General features: G+C 46.2%; 1 long non-coding RNA gene across 1 annotated transcript; it reads right to left on the bottom strand.

Annotated features, from left to right (window-relative positions):
- Positions 1–954: 954 nt before the first annotated feature.
- On the bottom strand, positions 955–5,594 carry LOC308597805. The gene is made up of 2 exons (XR_014013138.1): positions 5,426–5,594; positions 955–4,304 (listed from the first exon to the last, which is right to left on the bottom strand). It is a non-coding gene; the product is annotated as an uncharacterized lncRNA (long non-coding RNA).
- Positions 5,595–18,962: the final 13,368 nt, after the last annotated feature.

The raw sequence follows: 18,962 nt of genomic DNA, 5'->3' as shown, positions 1-18,962 counted from the left end.
TTCTTCATGCACTTTTCCAAGCCATGCACAATTCCTTGCATGCATGCATGCAAGTCACCACTTCCTTGCCTTTTCTCTAAAAGGTCCTGAATGCTTTCCTCATAGGGAATTGCTCCGTCCCCTTGAATCACAGGACCTCTCATCGTTTTACACAACTAAGCTTAACCCAGGAGTCTTTTTGGAAGTCCAAGTATACTCTGCAAGCTGAAACAACTATCAGTATACTTAAAACTCCCAAATAACTTATAATCGGTTGTGAGACAGGACTTGCCCTTGGAGAAGTTATGCTGGCTGTGTAAGCACGACTTGTTCTCCTATGTGCTTGGTTATTTTATATTTAGCAAAACTTTACACCACTTGAGCGTCTGATCTTACTTTTTTATTATTTTTTTAATGCAGAGCCTTCATACTTTGCTTAAGTATCCTGCATTTGAATTCTGGTATCTTTGCTTTCATAGCTACATGCTTTAATCATGCATGACCATGGATCTCAATTCTGAGGATGTATGTACTGGTAGCAAAACAAGAATTAAGATAATTTGACTTTTAACTCATAACATTCTTCATCAAAACAGAAATACCTGAAAGTTACCATTTAAGATCCATGCCTTATGTTGCGAGGAGCGGGGTTCACAACAAATAAATTGATTTTTCTCATCAGAAATGTGCACTGTTTGCATTGTTTAGAATTAAAGGTCCTCTTGAGATCTCTAGAGTCCATAGTCTTGATGAGGATACTAATATTTCTTATTGTTCCTGTACATATCTACAGGTTAGCTAAATGGCAAATGAAGTCACAATGAAAGGGGAGTATAAATGCAGTGACTTGGATGGTAAAGTGAGGTTATAAAAGAAGATGAAATTAGATCCCCTCCTCATTTTCAGTAACTGAAGATTATCAAATGTGGCTCATAGTAAAGCATATTTCCATCCCAAAAGTAACACACACACACATTTTGGTTGCAAATTTTTACTGATTTAACAATAAGACAAAGATGAAGTGACAAATAATATTTGCCAATGCCAACAACCTTCCAGTAGATTACATGGTGAATTTCTTATGTTATATAATGCTTTACAAACTCTTATTCAGCCTTGCCACAAACCTGCATTAGGTCATAATTATTCCCATTTTACAGATAAGCATACGAGTTCATGAGCCACTGCAATGGGAAATTTACTGGTGGGGTACCCTGAAAAAAGTAAATCTTCCTTATAGTGAATGTGATGCTATATAAAATCTTGCTTATTTTGAGCAGTATCGTATAGGTAATTTACACACAGTTGTAAAGTTGAGAACGAACAACAAACTGTAGGTAAGTTGATTGTTGGTGGCTAATGGATCCGTTCTGTTCGAAGAAGTCATCCACTTTCATTTAGAGAATCACGTTAATACATAATGAATATTTCTCCAGGTTTCATCACTAAAGCTGGTTCTCACATTCACATACATCACTTGATTACTCACAGCTGAATATGTAAACCAGTTCCACTGACTTCTTTTAAAATGAGGTGATAAAATTATTTCATGTCTTCGATTGCTCATTCACACATGCTATTTGATCTTCCAGTATATCAACTGAGGAGCATGCCTGGATGAGTGTGCCTGCCTGCCTATAAGACAGAAGTATATGTGTTGTCGTCAAGGGAATTGGTAACAAGCAAAGCTGGCCATTTCATCTATGTTGTTGGTACTGCAGAAGACACATCTCTCTAGGAAATTCCCTCTAGCTTACTTAGTTCACAACCTCTCTGATGAAAAAGACACCCAGTGAACTGCAATGAGGTGTACATTGTAAGGTGTACTGGAGCACTCCCAGAGTCTGGAGGAGCACAGCACACAAACCAAAGACAACCTAAGAACATTAATCAACCAACAGCTGTCAGCATCACTTTCCTTTCTGTCTGGGCATTGGAATTAGATTAAGGCAACTATGTTTTTAACCACCCTACAGAGGCCAGGCAGATCTGTGTTACAATCAGAAGCTGCAAAGTATATGTAAGGAAATAACATATATTTTGGCAACACACATTCCACAAATCATGCTAGCAAGACATTGAGCACTACCATAGCTCTTTGGGCTAGTACAATTAATATTTGAAGCAGTTTTATGGTCCCACGTTTGTGTAGCTGGGGAGGCATATATAGCATCTCCTTTAGTGTTTGCATACTGCTTTGTCAGTAACTACACCTTCATTTTCCTGGAACCTCACTGTGAAAATAAACACATCTGAACAATGAGCCAATGCAACACAGTGGATTGCTTGACTACCTAGGGAAATTTGGTCCAAATTCCAGTTGTCACCATGGATTCCTTAAGTATCACTGCCAAGAGTATCTCCCTCACAATTTTGGTTGAGCAGCAGGAGCGCAATGACCTGCTTAATAAGATTGTGATTAGGAGGAATGGAATAATAATTGTACAACATTGCACATAAAACTAGTGTTAGACAGAACCAACAGAAGTGATACAAAACCATGGTAATCTGGCAGTTTTTACATCATGAACAGAATGACCTACAAGAAAATTTTAACCATTCCTTCAAGCAAAATTATTTCATAGCCAGACATAAAAAAGTATTAATTTGGCCATCCTAGATTCCTTCTACTGGACACAAATGGTAAAATGATAGTCACCTGTTAATGCCACATTTTCATTATTCACAGGTTGTGTTTTCACCTCTTTATATGTTATACCTTAACCATCCCAGGTGCCGTGGGAGAAGACACCCCCAAGGGCATTTGCCTACTCCACCTTGCTCTGTGTTTAGACTATGATGCAACCCCACAGATATCCTCCTAGCTTGCTCAACTATTTTCTTTACTGTCCTTTTCTCTGCTCTCCAGAGAAACAGGGCCTTGACAGTTTCCGGCGGGAGGGGGGGAATCACTGTGTGCATCCCCCATGCCCTTTTGAAGAGGAAACGCCCCTCTTCTCTTTCTTGAAGCAGCAGCAGCTATGGAGTAGCAGGGAAAGGAGGAGTGGGTGAAGCTGTTCCCAATATTGGTGAAATTGAAAAAGCTTTTCCTCCCATCACTTTTCTGCAGGGAAAATGTAAAAAATGTGAAATGGCAGATTGAAAAACAAAAAAAAGCACTTCAGATAGAAAACCTCTTCGCAGGTTTCATGAAAATGAAAGAAGCCTGAAATGCAGTTGTAAATATACTTTCCTGCATGACCAATCAGTTTAAAACCCTGACAGCGCACATAAAACTGCATTTCTGCCTTTCATGCAGGAGAGAGGCTTGTAAGTGTTTGTTTTCCTACATTTATATCCTGCCTTTCGTCCATTATGGAATTCAAGGTGGCACAGATAGCTCTGTGGGAGAGGGTCACTCATCCATCTGACCTAGATCAGATCAGCTTCAGCAATGCGGTGGTCTCATGTGCCAAGGACTTTTAAGTGGTCCATGTGTCTGAGATTACAGGTCATTGCTTAACCCCTTGTCCTGTCCTAATCTGCACCTACAGGACAAGTAAGCGGAGAAAGGAGCAAGAAACCACAAAGACCTCAGAGGAAGGGGGGAGAATGGTTGCAAATGATGCTCAGAAGATCAGAGAGCGCCCCTCACACTTGTAATTTCTCAACTGCCTGACTCACTCACTCACTCACTCACTCATTACTATACCGTGACAGGAGGAAGATTCTTTGATTCAGTACAATCTCCACTAAGCAACTTTTTAGAAGTGTATAATTTTATTTTATTTTGGCAAGGGTGTTCAATCCCTTAGACTGACCATCATACATTTACCCACACAGCTCTCTGCTTCATTATGTATGCATTCCACTTCATTGATTTTATGGGAAACCCCAAGAGAGTCCAAGCCAAGTAGTCTTTGCCAATTGCATGCCTTCCCGAGGGAAAGCACAACCTATTTAATAGCACATCCAACACATTTTATTTTGAGTCTTCCATACATCCTCAAAGGAAGGAACATACATGCCCATGAGTGTGCACACGTCAACTCTGCTCTTCTGCAACGTGCAAGCTTGTTAGTGGTCGATGTCCAGCTCTTGAAGGAGTCTTTTCTCCAACTGCATTCAGACTGGAAGAAGTCACCAGGCTCCAATGCGTTGTTTCTTCTTGGGGAAGGGGCAGGAGGTAGCAGGAGACATAGTGATGCCCGAAAAGCAGGTTAGCCGCTGTCACACGCACAGTGGGGGCACTAGCAGCACAATGTGCGTTAGTCAGTGGCTCACCTGCTTCTGGAGAATTAGACCAACCACAGGCAGGCTGGCTCTTCTAAGATGTCAGCAACAGACACCCCACTACCACCACCCCTGCCCCTACCAACAGGGATCTGAAATACACAAGAAATAGATCAGCAGCAGAGTCACCACCAGCACTCCCTAAGACCCAATATGTTGGGCCACACTACTTCCCATATTTCAACACATACAAAAATAAGCCCAGAAAGCTTCTGTTTCAACACCCCTGGGCCATTCCAACATGTGCAAGACAGATGCAGACCACACCAGAGGGACTTTCTACAACACAGGACAAGGCGTCAGCTGCAGGCGTTTTGAAGTCTCTCCCTTTGGCCACTTTTTGCTTAATTCTGTACTGCACTTTCCCAACACAAAACATCATGTCAACTTGGAAGAAACAGGTCAGTCCAGTGAAAAGTGGATTCAGAGCCCCCAGCTAATTCACAGAAAAGAAAGGAAGAGATCTTGCTGTAGAAGTTGGAGCAATAAGGAAGTTCCGTTTCCACCTGGAGGACAATTCCCCGCTGCCACTTTTACCCACTGACTTAACTGGATATGAATTACATCCTCCGCCACCCCACTTGGTGTTTATACAAGCACAGGCAACCGAACAGCGCAACCCCTTTTTGCAAGTCTGCTCAGAATCAAGTTATACTGATCGCAAACCAAAACGAAGCAAGAAGCCCCATTCCTTTCCTTGCACACCCTGAAGCGGAGCGAGTGTGGAAACGTGGCCGACCAATTAATCGACCGGCTAATTTGCGACAAAAGTGAAACTGCTTCTTTCCTCCTCAATGGATCAGCTGCAATTTCATTAGGCAACGAAGCGTTTCGAAATAATATTAAGAAGGGGAGGAAAAAAGTTAAATGGAAGTTCAGAGCCCTTTCCCAGAGCTTGGGGGGGGGGGAATCGAGGACTGTCAATGACCTGGTACGAACTTGCTTCCGTTCGTTCCTCGGCGAACATCTACACTTGGCTTTGACGACTTAAATTCTTCCCTGAGCACGGATGCGCCTTTTAATTGACTTGGCCGGGAAAGGGGGGGGTGCTCTATACCGCACGCTGAAAGTGAAACCAAGAAATGCTGTCCCCCCCCCCCACTTTTTAAAAATGCTTTCCCTTAACTGCGCCCAACCTTAAAACACCCAGCCGGAAACCAAGCCCTACCCCGAAGCCCCAGCACCCACCTCCCTCCCTAGTTACCCCACTTACCTGAACTTCGCAGGCGCCGCCTCTCCTCGGGCACTTTCCACCCGGCTCCTTTCGGCAGCCTGCGCTGCCCACTTTCCACAGGCAGGAGGGAGAGCGCGAGCGAAGCAGAGGCAGCAGCAGCGGAAACTTCTCCTTCCCGGCGTTGCGCTGCGCTACCCAGCCCACGCCGCTGCCGCGCAACCTGCCTTCTCTTTCGCTCCCCTACCCCGCCCTGGCTACATGCAAATCGAGGCTGGTGACGTCGCGCGGCGGGTCCGCCAATGGAGGCTGCGCCCGGCTGCCGGCCAGCCACGCCTCCCGCCGCGCCCGCCAATCGGCGGAGACCCCCTCCTCGCGCGGGGCTAGGCAGCTCCCTCCTTCGCCCTGCCCCGGGAGTTACAGCGCGGGGTGCGGCGCGTTCGGTTCTGCACGTCCTTACTTTAGGGAGGAACCAACTGTACTTGCCCGAGCGTCGATGCCGCTCTCCTCCCGCCCGCCCGCCTCCCTCCCCCCCCCCGCTCCCTTTCCCGCAATGGTTGCCGCCGGCCAGGCTCCTTTCCAGGAACGCGGCTGGCGAAAGGGCCGGGCGGGGTCGAGCCCGCGGCGTCGCGTCCGCCGCCTTTCTCAGTTGGCGCGGTTCGGCTCCCCTCGGCCGCCCCTCCCCTCCTCGGGGGCGCCGAGTGGTACAGCCCAGCCTGGGCTTTGCCATGAGGACAGTGTCAGTGCGCACGTAGCAAGCGCAGAAGCGGCAGAAGGCCGGGTCCCAAGCGGCGCGCGGTGCCGGCAGGGGCGGGCGCGCGCCGCGAGATGTTTCCCCGCGCGGCCGCCGAGGCAGCTGCTGTTTGCAGCTGGCGCGCGCTGTCCTCAAAGGCTCTTTCGAGCGCAGCCCGGCCGCTCCTGCTCTATCCCCCCCTCCACCTCTCCAAAAAGGTAGACGGAGCGAAGGAAACCCCGCCCTGCTCTTTTACCTCATTTGCTTCTTTAAAGGATGCGCGCGCGTGTGCGTGTTTGTGTGCGTGCAAAAAGCCCAAGGGATCTGGTTTATCTTTAGCACGGGAACAGTACATTCAAGTCTGTGCGGCAAACGCTACAAATCTTGCACGCTGCCTGGGGTGGTGGTGGTGGTGCAAATCGAAGGCATTTGTGCACCTGAGCCTCGTACTTCAAGTTGGGCTCCTTAGCGTCCATGGATTGCATGGCTCCTTTCGGACACTTTCGTAGTTTTTTTCTTTTTAAAAAAGTGTATAGAACCATAGTCGGAGAGGTGCATTTGAATTTTTCTTAAGTGATGCACAGAACACATGAAGGGGCATCTGAATGTATTGCTTTCAAGCCCCGTTATGTCTACCTTGATGCGATTTTGAGATGCTGTTTCATCATCTTCCACTGCGGGAATTCTAGGTTTGCAGGAATTCTCAAGGGTGGACTTTTAGTACAATGTGACCTTTTATGAACTGCATGGCACTTTGTGCAGGAGTTGGGGCAAAAGACTTGCATGACAATTGAGGTCTCTTAGCTGATCACATAACGCCTAAACGTTATTATAGTAAGCTCCCCTCTTGCATTCCAGAAAGGGTATCTAGTGGCATGGCCCTAGAACGCACACACAACACGTGCACATGTTTGCACATAGATTATGTTTAACATATTTTCTTAATTACACAATTGTTTTTGTTAAATGTAGGCTAGCAGTATCCCGCCCCCGGCCGTTTCTTCCAACTTTACAATTCTATGACTCGATCAAGTATGGGCAAAGGATAAAGTGCAGAAATGTCAGTGACAATGCACTACTACAGCAATCCTTCCAAGTAATTTGTAAAACCTCCTTCTGACTCCCCACCCCAATTTTACGATGAGATTTACAGAATTGGTGTCAACTAAGAACAAGAATCCTTGGGAGGAGAAGCGTGTCGAACGCCTTCAGCACTTGCACTCCCGGCTCAGCCTCAAATAACAGTGTGGCAAAAGTGTTACATAAGAGGAGAGACTCAGCCTATAGCGGCGGCGGAGGCTGCAGTCCAGAGGACGGGAATGCAGGGCAGGAAGCTTTCAGGCCAAAAGAGCAACGATGCAGAAGGGATTTGTGCACAACTTATGCAGGCATGGAGGGGAATGGCTACGGACTACTGCCCCCTTACCTCACTGCATAGGAATGGGGCACTGGTGGCCATGCTGAATAGGGACACTGGGATGATGCCAATTAAAAAGGCATTAATCTTACTGCTACCGTTTCCCTGTCAATCGTCTCCCTCCTACCCCCACTCTCTTCTGCCCAGATTTACTCCTTTGCCATTTCTCCGCCTTCCACCCCCCCCCCGCATTTCCCCTTTTTCTTCCCTCCCTCTCCTCTCACCAGTGCCCCAACTTGCTGCTCCCTCCCTCCATTTAGTTCTTTCCTATCTTGCTCTTTCTTCCCACTCCGCATCTAGAGTTTGCGTTGGACCTGGAGCATCTTGCCAGAGCTCAGCGTTTGTGCTTGGAGGGACCCTGCACTCCCCTAATGATGAGCAGCCCCATATAAACCCTCAGCAAACATCCTAGTCAGTCACCCTGAGTCTTTCCATAGCTCCTGCTGCCCCCCTTTCCCTGGTAGACAGCAGTGAGTGGTTTATCCTAGCCACTGCTAAGGCAGAAGGAGCCCTAGGGGCGTTCAGCTGGCGTGCTTTCAGAGGACCCCAGAGAGATCAATTTAGGAATTGTGTAGAAGGGGAAATTCCACCAGTTGCCGCTCCTATCAGTAGGAACTGCGGTGGGAAAATATTTCTAGGCAACTGAAAGGTATAGGAGCATCTGGACTAGGCAACCCCCCCCCTTACTCTCTGACAAGCATCTGTGCAAAAACAAAGGGAGGGATAATCATATACTGCTTTGCATTCACCCCCCCTCTCTATGGATTACTTAGTTAATTCCACACTTGCTCACTGCTTTTTAAGCTGTATGTTTGCCCCTCTGAGCCAGTTAATCGGCTGCTTTTAACACATATCCTTTTCTGCCTTTAGAAACAGCATTGCTTTCATATGTCATATGTGACTGGCATACATACTGGCTGCCAATCTAATGTAGATTCAGTGCCAAGGAAAGTGGAGTTCTGCAACCAGAATGAATTAGCCAAATTAAGTACATTTCAGAGCATTCATTCTGCTCCCAAGAGGAAGTGTTTCAAAGAGTTTGGGATTTTTAGCAAACACTGGTGTTACGTGAACCAGAAAAAGAAAACCGTCAACCTGCGATGCTCCACAACTTCCCTGCCTCTCGTGTTCCATGTTGCCTGCCTATCCATGTTTCCTGGTATTCCATCTAACTTTGCTTGGTAATACTTGAATCTGTGTTTCTAGCTGTCCCACAACAGCACTAGAAAACTGCTGCTTTCCATTTCTTTGGGTGGCTTCTTGCTTACTTCATATGCCAATTTCACTGGAGCAAGCTATCTCTGGTGTTGGCAACTTGATAGGCTGAAAATATTTCTAGTCTACATACACAGCAGACTAGCACGTGTACAAAACAGCATGGACTAACCTCCTTTACTGGAGTGTAGTAAGCTCATTGGTTAATCTAGTGCTGCTGGCATACATGCAGAGCAATACCAATGAAGCCATGGAATTACAGTGGTTTAGAACCACTGTAAATGAGATTAGACTCAGGCTAATTGTCTTTTGCAGGGATTTGCAGTAACTAAGCCCTAAAGACTTAGATCCCTTTGCATGAGTTTACACAGTTTTAATACTTGTACACAAGGTCTTCCAATACATGCCAGTAAAGAAAAGGTACTGGTTTTGTCCAAGGGTGATGGCTAATCATTTTTTCAGGTGGTCATTTTGGCAAAGATTAGCACATGATACATGTTTTAGCTGTGTTGTGAAAAGTATTTCCTGGTTTTTGCAGACCCAGGCTGCTGCTGAAGGCACAAGAACAGGTTGTTGTGCAGTTTCTTTCATGAGCAGCGGGTCACTTTACCCGTCTCTGCTACCACTGGATTGCAACAATTAGGTGATCTGTAAACTCCCTACTGCCCCATGCTGAACCACATGCTTGAGAGCAATGGGGCAATACATGGAGGCTTAGAGTAAACTCCATAGAAACCAATAAGGACTTGCCCCTCCCAAATAGTTATGTATCAGAAGAGAAGCATCCCAAAAAGCAGGGCTGGGGAACCATTTTCAGACTGAGGACCAAACACCAGGGGTGGGTAGGGCCAGAGTCAAAAGTGGGCAGAGCAACAAATGCAAATGTTTCTCTCATGCTGTAGGCCACTGGCCACTCCTCCTCTATTCGCAAAGCATGAGGCATTGTAGGAGTTGAAGGACACATTCCAGCCAGGCAAAAATATCGGGTGTGAAGCAGGGCCAATTAGAGGAATGGCCTACGAGAGAGGTGTTGAGGGTGAGAAAGGACTGTTTGAGGGCAGCTGAAGTTCCCTTGCCCTGCAGGATGGAAGGAATAGCACCCATTACATTCTAGTGGACAAAGAAACTTGTGACAGACAACTTAAAGACCAACCATTTTATTATGATGTAAGCTTTCCCATATTACACTCATGTCATCAGATACATGAATTGTTATCTTGAATTTCAGGTATACATATGGGGTTTTTTGTGTGTAAATATTTTAAATTGTAAAGCTTTTGAATGTGTTTGTGGGAGGTGGGGTTATTGTTTTGTTGTGTTTGTTCTAACTGTTTGTTTGTGCTTTTATCCCTTATTTTTATCTTGTGAACTGCCCTGAGATCTTGTGATGAAGGGCAGTATAAATAAAATAAATAAATAAAATAAAATGCAGAGACGTGTAGGCTGATAATTATGTTACTAATTGTGGTCATTATCCCTGTCTGTACCTTCCTGCATTTTCTGCTATACCTCTAGAAGTTCTTGCACAGTTTTTCCCTGGAGAAAGGAGAAATACCATCTTTTAAAAATCAAAGAGTTTGTAAAACATTTTCTGCAGATTTACTTTGTTCTAATAGGTGGTTCCTTGTCCATTTAATAATGATGATGATGATAAATAATTTTTTATTTATACCCCGCCCTTCCTGGTTCAGAAAACTGGGCTCAGGGCAGCTAACAACAAATTTAAAACACTTAATTGTAGAAGCAGCATAAAATACAGTATAAAAACATGAATAACAATAAAATTCAAAGTTCATAAATCATTTTGGGGGAAAGCCATCTAATAAGCATTAGATAGTCACCAGGGCTAGTTGGCTGAATTAGTCCTACTTGGGCCAGCGAGGAGGCCAGGGGAGAATTAGCTGTGGGGTCTCAGAGTGGGTAATCTTCATAAAAGGGGAGGGGGAGGGAAGAGAAGGGAAATAAAAGATCAGGTTGAATTCAAATTAAACGCCAGGTGGAATAGCTCTGTCTTACAGGCCTGACGGAAGGAGGTTAAATCCTGAAGGGCCCTAGTCTCGTGGGACAGAGTAGTCTACCAGGTTGGAGCCATCACTGAAAAGGCCCTGGCCCTGGTGGAGGATAGTCTGACTTCCTTAGGGCCTGGGACCTCTAAACTATGGTTATTCATGGACCTTAAGGTCCTCTGTGGGGCATACCAGGAGAGGCGGTTCCGTAAATACAAGGGCCCTAAGCCAAAAAGGGCTTTAAAGGTCAAAGCCAGCACCTTGAACCTGACCCTATACATGACAGCAGTGTGAGCCTGAAGATACTGGTTATACTACACTCTCACACACACATATATATGCACATTGCTGGTAATGCCCTTCAATAAAACCACATCTGTTTATAGCTCACAAACACACCTAGACGTTTGCACAGTTTATATTCAGCCTGCCCCACAGCTGAAGTCAAGGAGGATAAACGGATCATACAAAGCTGCCTTGTATTAGGTAGACTTCTTGGTTCATGTAGCCCAGAACTGCCTCAAAGTGAGACAGATAGTGAGACGGACAGATGCCCTTCAACAGCTCAAAGGAAAGCCTTTCCCAGCTCTTTGATCATTTGGAGTTGAGGGGTGTGAAACCTTCCACATACAAAGCATGAGACTGGCCTCTTAGCGACAGCCTTTTCCTCAGATTGAATTAGCTGAAATCCAATAACAAAATTGATGTGTGTCAAGTAGAATGTAGAAGTGATGAGGATTTCATACACCAGTTTTTCACAGAGACTCTAGATCAGTGGTTCCCAAGCTTTTTTTAGCCATGCCCGACCTAAGCATCTCTAAAATCCTGATGCCCTCCCCCCATGACATATAATTCTTATTATTCAAAAAGTGAACTCCTATTCACGTGAAGGAAGCCTAAAAGGCCATTAACTTGGTCTAAACAAGCTTCCAAATTGCCCTCCTTAAAAATCAAATTGCCCCCCTGTGGGGGCATTGGAAATCACAGCTCTGGATAGTTTGTGTAAAATATTGAAAGTCCTGAGATCCCAGTTTGCTTCAAAATGATTTTTTTAATATCCAGTCCACCCCCCCCCACTCCCGGCATAAGGCTTATTATTTGTCATGCTTAGCTTTCCCCAGTTTTTATAATTGTTGACAGCTCTTTCCTCATTGACCCAAACAATGACCTTGTGAGGTAGGTTGAAGGCTGGAGAGGGAGAGTGACTTGCATGAGACCACACAGAGAGCTTGGTGGCTGGCCTGGGATCATCTGATTGAAGCCTGGGAGAACAAGGATAGCTTTCCAAGTTAGTGTTCTTTGAATTTCAGTCCGATCTACTGTGGAGATCTCTCTTAACAATCTAAACTGGTCGAGCCTTTATTTGCCTTTCCGTGACTCACAGAAACACTTTTACAGCTCAGCAATAAAAATGAACAGTCCATGGCTGGCTTTACGTGGGAAATGTGTCTGTAGTTCTAATTATCCCAGTGTTTAGCTGTGCGTGACCATACACCGGAGAGCACATCGGAGGCTGGAGTGGATTCAAATCCTCTATGTGAAGACAATGGGGTGTTTTTCAGTCAGAGCCAAAGTATATCTTACAGTCAGGGACCAGAGACATCAGTGGCTGTAATGTCCAAGAAATAATTGAGATGGTGGTCTGTCTTTTATCTTTTATGTCTCTGATGTTTTAGTGTTTTATGGTTGCTTTATTTGTATTTATTGTTGTTGTCCTCAAACTGTATTTAAAATGGATAACTTATCTTCTGACTTGTGGTGGTAGCCTCCTTGGGCTTGTTGAGGAAGAGTAGATGATGATATCATTATTACTATTATTTTATTTCTCACTACAAAGTGGAAATGCAATAATTGCTGGATTATATTTAATTCTTTTAAATCAGATTAAAGATATTATTTAGCAAGATATTCATGTACATTATCCAGATTTTGATCACGTTTCCAGCATTGTAATGTATTATTATTTTTTGTTTAGAAAGCAATAATGTAAAAATGATATTTAACATGTATGTGGGCACCTTGCTAAATGTTTCCCATAATATATTTTTAGTTAAGTCAATCATTGCTGACAAGCCAGTGTCAGCCTAGGCCAGTGGTGGTGAACCTATGCCACACGTGCCAGAGGGGGCACTCAGAGCCCTCTCTGTGGGCATGCATGCCGTCGCCTCAGCACAGAGCCGGCAGAAGGTGAGGGTGGCGCATCGAGTCCTCAGCTCAACTTGGGTGGCCAGAGCGCCATATGCGTGGGGAGTCGGCGCAGGAAACTGCACGGCAGGAGTGGGATGTGATGCCCGTCAGGGTGTTGACACTCTCCAAAATGGGGGTTGCAGCTATTCTTTGGCCTGAATTCATTGCGCCCCATTGCATGGAGGCTTCTGGAGCATATCGTGGCAATTAATATTTTGTGCGAGTGGGTTGTGAAATAGCACCGGCAATCAGTGGCGTAGCGTGGGTTGTCAGCACCTGGGGCAAGGCAAGTAATTTGTGCCCCCTAACCCGTGGATTTGCGCCCCCTAACCCGTGGGTTTGCGCCCCCTAACCCGTGGATTTGCGCCCCCTAACCCGTGGATTTGCGCCCCCTAACCCTAACCCCCAGATGTTGCGCCCGGTGCGGCCAGCCCCCCCTGCACCCCCCACGCTATGCCACTGCCGGCAATTATTATGGTGGGCCCTCAGTTTCGGATGCTGCACAAGCAGGACAGTAAAGAGCCAAAATCCCCAAACTGGCCTGGCTGCTGCAACACCATTAGGGCTCCTTTTGCTCAGCTGCTCCACGTGGGATGCCCAGACCGAGAAGGCGCCCTCGTGGCTAGGGAGGCGCAAAGGGAAGGGCCGAATGGGGCATTGGTCCCTTTCGGATACGTGACACTATCCCCAAGCAGGCACTCATGTTGTTTTCAGAGGCTGGGCGTGGATTCTAGGACTTGTGTCCTCGGATGGGACGTTGGGGTGGTGGTTGTGCAAAACAGAGCCACAACTCCCAAGGTGCGCGTTTCCCCTTGGGGAGCTTCTGCTGTGGGTGGGGAGGGCACAGCGCTTTGCACGTGCTCAGAGGCGTGCTGCCCCGTTGGTGGGCCGCGTTCCTCCTCTTGCTGTAAGGTTGAGGCTTTACACCCCCTCTGGCCAGTTGGGGCTGGGCGAGGGAGTGGGGCTAGCATGTGGGGCAGCCCCTGGGGCCCTTTCAGGAAACAGTAGCACAATGGGGGAGGTACCGCTCTGCACGCGCTCAGAGGGCCACATGTTTGCTCGGGCTGGAGCTTAAAAGCGGGGAATCCTTAAAGTGGAATTCTCTGCCAAATAATTTTAAGTCAATGAAAGCACTTGGGATTGCTTTCCTTACTTAGTTTGGATCATCTTAATGCAAACTTTTACAAGTTGTGTCAATGAAAGCTCTGTTATTGTGTTTTTCTCAGTCTATAAAAGGTTTGCCATCACTGATCTCGGGCATTTCTTGCAGCTCATCACAGCAATATGCCTTGTCATCATGTGGCTCTGAAAGCTTACAGCTTCCTGTGTTTCCTGAGAAGTCAAACAGCCCAAGTGTTAGTGGCAACTAATCCATTTATTCTAGGAAGCTGCCTTATACTGAGTCAGGCCTTTGGTTTATTTAGCTCAGCATTGTTTACTCTTCACTGGCTTCCAGGAGCTTCTCAGTGTTGCAGGCAGGAGTATTTCCCAGCCCTATCCGGAGATGCCAAGGTTTAAACCTGGGACCTTTGGATTCAAAACATGATCTCTACCACTGACTTCCCTCTCTCAAGAGAGAGACCTGTGCACTCAGCTGATGAGTGCCCACCTTAGGATGCTCATGCAAGCATGAATTTGATGGGTGAGTGTAGTGATGGGGAAATGCACCCCTTAACTGGGGCCACTAGTCACAGAACAATATATGTGATTAGAGCTGTACCAAACCCAATATTCATTGTTTTAGTTATTTATATATCATGACTTTGCATGCAACACTCTTTGGACACGTAATCAGCTTACGATAAAATGTTGAAAGCACTATAAAATAATGAATACATAAAAATAAGATAAAAATAAAAAAGTGAAGCAAACAAAAGGAGCATCAAAACAGCATCAGAATAATCCAGATAAAACCAGGGAGGAAAAGTAAGAAGCCTGGTGGTTGTTGTTGTTTACTTGTTTAGTCGTGTCCGACATTTCGTGACCCCATGGACCAGAGCACGCCAGGCACTCCTGTCTTCCACTGCCTCCCGCAGCTTGGTCAAACTCATGTTCGTAGCTTCGAGAACACTGTCCAACCATCTCGTCCTCTGTCATCCCCTTCTCCTTGTGCCCTCAATCTTTCCCAACATCAGGGTCTTTTCCTGGTGGTATTTGCCACTGAAAAGTGGATGTCTGGCAAAGTTTTATGAGATGATCATTCCAAGGCTGAGGCAGCACCACTGAAAAGGCACTTTTCTCTGCACTTCATATGGGGGGTGGCTCTGACAGTGATTCCAGACTATGGGCAGACAGATTTGGAGTCAGGCCCTTTGAACCTCAAGACCTTAAACTGGAATGCGAAATGCTTGTAATGTCTGATCCCATTTAGTAGCGCAGCAGCAGTATTCCACACTTTCTGAACCATCTTCAGAGGCAGATCTTCCTTGTTTTACTTTGCCAGGAGCTTTTTATGACTTTACTTGTCAGCACTGCAGACCCTCCAAGTGTCCCTATTTTCCAGGGATGTCCCTGATTTAGAGAGGCCATCCCAGTTTCTGATTTGATCTCAGCATGTCCTGCTTTTCCTTAGGATGTCCCTATTTTCATTGAAGAAATGTTGGAAGGTATAGAGTTATCTGACCCCGGAGCTGTCTGAAGGCAATCTTGTATAGGGAAGTTTTTTTAAAAAGTTTAATGTTTTATGATGTTTTTATATATGTTGGAAGCTACCCAGAGTGCTGGGGCAACCCAATAAGATGTGTGGGGTATAAATAGTAAAATTATTATTATGGAACGGGACGTCCCTATTTTCATTGGAGAAATGTTGGAGGGTATGGCATTGTGTTCCCCTTGTTTTCCAGCTCCAGCATCTTAAGAATTAAAATGGTTGAGATATCTTTGAAGTATTTAGAGAGTACCAGCTGAAGTTGAATGTATTCCTCCTTTTTTTTAAAACCAGCCCAACAGGCTGAAATTCCACAGGTAGAGATTTCTTCTCTCCAAGCCAGGAAAAGCTTTGTCTGCTACATTTCTGCATTTCAAGGTGCCGGCACAAGGACAAGTAGGAAACGTCAGGTGATTACACAGGGACTCTGCTGTAGATGAAAGACTAGCATTTGGGGTTTAGGAGCACTAAACTAACTTCTCTAATTCCTGGCCCCCCCTTCCCTCTTCCTCTGATCCCCCCCTGGAACTGTATTCTCTGCTAAGAACAGCCCCAAACATCAACAAATCCTGCTTTGTTCCAAAAGAGTGCTTCAGATTGCATCTGGGCGGGCTTCCATTCATAGCGGAGGCCTTGTTTTCCTCCTCAACATTCAGCGTCTCATGAATTATAGCTGGAAAGGCCGTTTCCTACTTTTGCTTCGTTTCATTCTCAGCGTTGCTAGAAAGGGACAGCTGAGGCTGGTGTCGTTCTTGCTTCGCTTTGGTTTTTTTAGTCCTACCAGGGAAAGGCACTCTCTACCCTCCCCTGGTTTCTGACAAGCTCCTATCCCAAGGCTGAGCAATAAACCTACATGATTCATGAGTACATGTTATGTATAAGGGAGAGAGATTGCTTCGTACGTTTCCCAGTTTCCTTGGGAGTCTTATGCTTTCAACAAACTGCCTCTCCTTGCAGATAAACTCAAAGGTCAGTCTGATTCTCTGTGTGCCTACTCAGAAGTAACCCCTACTGAATTCAATGGAGCTTGCAGCCACCTATGCATGTCACCAAATTGCAGCCCTAAGGGCACACCAGAGAACAGGCTATTCTCCACCTTGGCGCTATTGCATGCTGCCCATCTGTTATGATGTCCTCCCCAGAACAGGCCCAGAAACTCATGGAAAGAATAACTCCCAGGGTTCTGGGAAGCTTAGGCCCTATGCTTTGCAGACTAGGAGTGAAGAGAGGGAGTACCTGATCTGGTCGCAGTGTGCCAGGCATTGGGGAATCAGAGACCGCCAGATGAAGCTTCCTCTCCCACTCCTCCCTGGTCCCACTGCTTCACCCCAGCAGCTTCCCAGTCCAGGCACTCTCACAGGGCTGGTCAGCTGCTGGATGGGGTGGGAGTTAGAGGCATGGCCAGATGCAGCAGGGGGGGTTGGTGTTAGATCTCCCAGACCGTTTGTTTTTTGAGCATTGATTTAACAGCAGCTAGCTACTGTGGGCAAATGGTACTCGGACCATAATGTGGTGGGAGGGGGAGATAACCGCCCCCTTGTTTTCCCAATTAAAATCCCACCTTCCAAGTTGCTATTCTGTAGAGGAAGGGCAAATACCGGTACATTTCCCCTACAAGGCCAAAAATAGCTTGGGGAAGCAATTTTATTTGGAAAACATTTGCCCAGGAGCTGCTGGTGGTGGGGAAATAATCCTCTCCATCCCCCGCCAGCATAGCAGTCCCAAACTCTGCTATAGTGATCAGATTGTTGGACCAGGACCTGGGATACCAGGGTTCAAATCCCCACTGTCATAAAGCTGTCACTGAGTGACATTAGGCCAGTCACTGTCTCCACCTGCAGTGCCTAACCTCCCTCATTGGGTTGTTGTGAGGATAAATTGGGAAGGAGCTCCTTGGAGAATAGGTGGGATAGAAAAATAAATAATCTGGATGGGGAAAGATGAGCTTGAAGCTGTTAAATGGGGGCGGGCGGGTACAGGAGATCCTAATTGCTTATCTCCTGGCTCATGTCTCGATTCGTCCCCACAGGTAGCTTGAGTTGCCACTTTATTTTTCTTGGGATAACTACTATGCCTTTTACTCAGCCTTGCACTTAAGCACTAGTCTGGTAGCCATAGGTGACAAGGAATAGCATGCAGGTGAGTGAGAAGGCTGGTGGAGCACTCTGCCTGGCCTTAGTGAGACCCCAGCAGGCTGGTACATTGGGTGGGGGCACGCTAGTAACTTTTGTGGGCTTATTTACAAAGCTGCTTGAACTGTCACATAGCAAACCGGAATTGAGCAGCAGTAGCTTCCCCCATCATGGCATGCTTGGAAAAGTTTCACTGGCTTCATTTCCACTTAGATCACAGCTATGGCACTGAAAGGGTGTGGAAGCTTGGCAACCCTATTAGGCATCAAGTTAGTTGTTCGGTATCCTGGAATCACCTGCCCTTTCCCTTTAATGCCATTTCCCCAGGGGTTTTTGAAACAATTGCTCATTTTTCCAGCCGTCACTAAACTGAACATAGTAACAGAGGTACCATTGGGAGGTGCAATTCTTACTGGGGTAGTGCAAATTCGTACTAAGCGCACAGCCTATTTGTTTTTTTTTTCTTAAATAGTCATATTGGCTTTAAAAGGGCTACACTGCAAATGATCTGAGAACGGTAGCTTTAATTGCATGCCAGAATTGATGTGTATGCATTGCTCTGGGCATTCTTGCAAGACATCAAGCAAAACTTCCAACAAGCCCCAGGTTGTATGCTTGGACTTCCAAAAGTTTTTGCTTAAGTCACTCACCAGAGGCCCTGAGTAAACTTAGTAAGATGGGGTGGGTGGATCAATGTACTGTACAGTCATACCTTGGGTTGAAGTAGCTTTGGGATGAGTATTTTTGGGTTGCGGGCTGCGGTGCCCCAGAAGTAACGGAGCACGTTACTTCCAGGTTTTGCCACTTGTGCATGCGCAGACGGTCAAAATGACGTCACATGCATGCGCGGAAGCGGCGAATTGCGACCCGCGCAGACGCGGGTTGCGTTCGCTTCGGGATGCGGACAGGGCTCCGGAATGGATCCCGTTCGCATCCAGAGGTACCACTGTATTCAGGAACAAGAGCCTAGATTAAACAGGCAGTTCTCATAACGGAGGAAAATCGTAAATAAGATAACTAGTGGGGGACTTGAGGAAGGCTATACAATTATGAATGGTTTTGGGGGAGAGGAATGGGACGTTATTGCTCATTATACTAGAACTACCCAATGAAATTGACTGGCAGGAGATTTCAGGCAGACAAAAGAAAGACCTTCAGAAACAGTGCATGATAAATGTGTGGAGTTCACTGCCATCAGGCCTCCTCTAACCTCAGCTGTCACCTGGGGCAGCCATTCCACCA

This window comes from Podarcis bocagei, assembly GCF_964188305.1.
Source record: "Podarcis bocagei genome assembly, chromosome: 1".
NCBI classification, from domain to species: domain Eukaryota; kingdom Metazoa; phylum Chordata; class Lepidosauria; order Squamata; family Lacertidae; genus Podarcis; species Podarcis bocagei.
This window is presented reverse-complemented; position numbering and strand designations above follow the sequence as displayed.